The following is a 2,712-nucleotide window of genomic DNA, read 5'->3' as shown; positions in this document are numbered from 1 at the left end:
TTCCTTCCTTCCTTCCTTCCTTCCTTCCTTCCTTCCTTCCTTCCTTCTTTTCCTTTCTTTCTTCTTTCCTTCTTTTTTTGGATGGAGTCTCGCTCTGTCGCCCAGGCTAGAGTGCAGTGGAGCGACTTCCACTCACTGTGAGCTTTGCCTCCCGGGTTCATGCCATTCTCCTGCCTCAGCCTCCTGAGTAGCTGGGACTACAGGTGCCCGCCACCACGCCTGGCTAATTTTTATTTTTATTTTTTTATTTTTAGTAGAGACGGGGTTTCACTGTGTTAGCCAGGATGGTCTGGATCTCCTGACCTCGTGATCTGCCCACCTCGGCCTCCCAAAGTGCTGGGATTACAGGCGTGAGCCACCACGCCCAGCCTCTTTTTTTTTTTGATGTGTCTTTGCCTAATTTTGGTATCAGGATAATACTGGGCTTGTAGAATCAGTTTGGAAGTATCCCCTAGTCCTCCATCTTGTGGGATAGTTGCAGTAGGATTGGTATTCATGCTTCGTTAAATGTTTGGTAAAATTCAGCAGTGAATATTGGGTCCCAGGCTTTTCTTTGCTGGGAGACTTTTTATTATGACTGTGATCTCATTACTTGTTACTGGTCTGTTCAGATTGTGCATTTCTTCATGGTTCAATATTGGTAGGTTGTATGTGTCCAGGAATTTATCCATTTCTTATAAGTTTCCTAATTAGTTGGCATATAGTTGCTCATAATAGCCTTTAATAATCCTTTGAGTTTTTGTGGTATTGATTGTAGTGTCCTCTTTTTCCTCTACGATTTAATTTATTTGGGTCTTCTCTCCTTTTTTCTTAGTCTGGCTAAAGGTTTGTCAATTTTGTTTATCTTTTCAAAAAACCAACTTTTTGTTTAGTCAATTTTTTGTATTGTTTTCTCCATTTCAATTTCATTTATTTATGCTGTGATCTGTATTATTTCTTCCACCACTGTTGGGTTTGGTTTGCTTTTGACTTTTCTAGTTCATTAAGATACATCAAATCAGGCACAGTGGCTCACTCCTGTAATCCTGTAACTTTGGGAGGTTGAGGTGGGAGGATCACTTGAGCTCAGGAGCTCAAGACAAGCCTGGGCCACACAGTGAGAACCTGTCTCAACAAAACATCAAAAAAAAATTATCTGGGCATGGTGTGTGTGCCTGTAGTCCCAGCTACTTGGGAGGCTGAGGTGGGAGGTGGGAGGATTATTTAATTTCCTTCTGTTTTTATAGTTTCCAAAATTCCTCTTGTTGTTTATTTCTAGTTTTATTCCATTTTTATCAGATAAGATACTTGATGTTATTTCCATTTTTTGAATGTTTAAGACTTGGCCTAACATATGGTCTGTCCTTGAGAGTGATCCGTGTACTGAGGAGGAGTATGTGTATTCTGAATATCCATTAGTTCCATTCAGTCTACAGTGCAGATTAAGTCTGATGTTTCTTTTTGATTTTCTTTCTGGATGATCCCTCCAGTGCTGAAAGTGGGGTGTTGAAATGTCCAGCTATTATTTTATTGAGGTCTATCTCTCTTTTTAGCTCTAATAATACTTGCTTTGCATATGTGTATACAATTGTTATATCCTCTTGCTGAATTAACCCCTTTGTCATTATATAATGACGTTCTTTGTCTCTTTTTATAGTTTTTGTCTTGAAATCTATTTTCAGAGATACTTACTTTTAACCATTTCTATATTTTGTTCTTTGGTGATTACAATATCCCTATATGAATGTCTATATTACAATTTCATTGCTTTTCAACCTTAGAAATTTTCTATTTAATGTTTGCTATGAAAAGTCAACATTTGCATTTAGTTACACAATCAACCCCCTCCTCTCCATTCTCCCCTCAATATAGTTATAATACCACAGAGTCATCATCTTTTATCCACAGTTTTATCATTGAAAGACCGCTAAGTCTAAAAGGTTTTCTTGGTGGTGGCAGAGTAAGTTTGGTGCCCAAACCCACTTTATGTCAAATTCAATCTCTAAACTATCTTACATGTACTTAGTTATGATAAAGTGTTTAGTGAAGCAAGTGCCTTTGGGGGAAAAAGTAGCTACCGCCCCTGACCATTTTGTCAGTAATGATGACTACAACGGACAGTATCCTGGGGTGGATTCTTCTGGGTATTTTAGAGAAAGCAAATGGCAAGTTTAGATATTTAAATTTTCAGCTCTAGTAATAGAGAACAAGAGAACTGTCTCTCTCTCCACCCTGCACCCCCCCACACACATACACCTGCACACATGCACAAACACACACACAGAGTGGTGACTAGGGGTTAACTCAGAGGTGAGTTAACTGCAGGGATGTGGTGCCAGGCAGAACCGTTTCTGCTAAATAATAAATTCCTAAAATAATAAATTCCTAAAATGGGAGGAAATAGCTAATCCTGCAGAAGAGTTGCAGAAACACTGTTGAAGACATAAAATATGCAAGGTGCTAATACTTATCTCATCCCTGTTGAACTTGTCTGTTTGCCCCTTGCAGAAGGCGGAAGAATCTTGGAGAATGACCATGGGTGATAGTCATTCATACTTGACTTCCATTTTACCTGCTCTTGCAGGTATGGTATGCACACTGGAGCAAATTAATACAACTCCTGGCACCTGGTATGCAGATATTGACATGGAAAATGCTTTTTTTACCTTTACCAATTTGCAAGTATCACCAGAAACCATTTGCTTTTAGCTGGCAGGAACAACAGTACATTTT

This window comes from Piliocolobus tephrosceles, chromosome 4 (assembly GCF_002776525.5).
Source record: "Piliocolobus tephrosceles isolate RC106 chromosome 4, ASM277652v3, whole genome shotgun sequence".
Lineage (NCBI taxonomy): Eukaryota > Metazoa > Chordata > Mammalia > Primates > Cercopithecidae > Piliocolobus > Piliocolobus tephrosceles.
The sequence above is the reverse complement of the archived record's forward strand: the minus strand, read 5'-3'. Positions refer to the sequence as shown.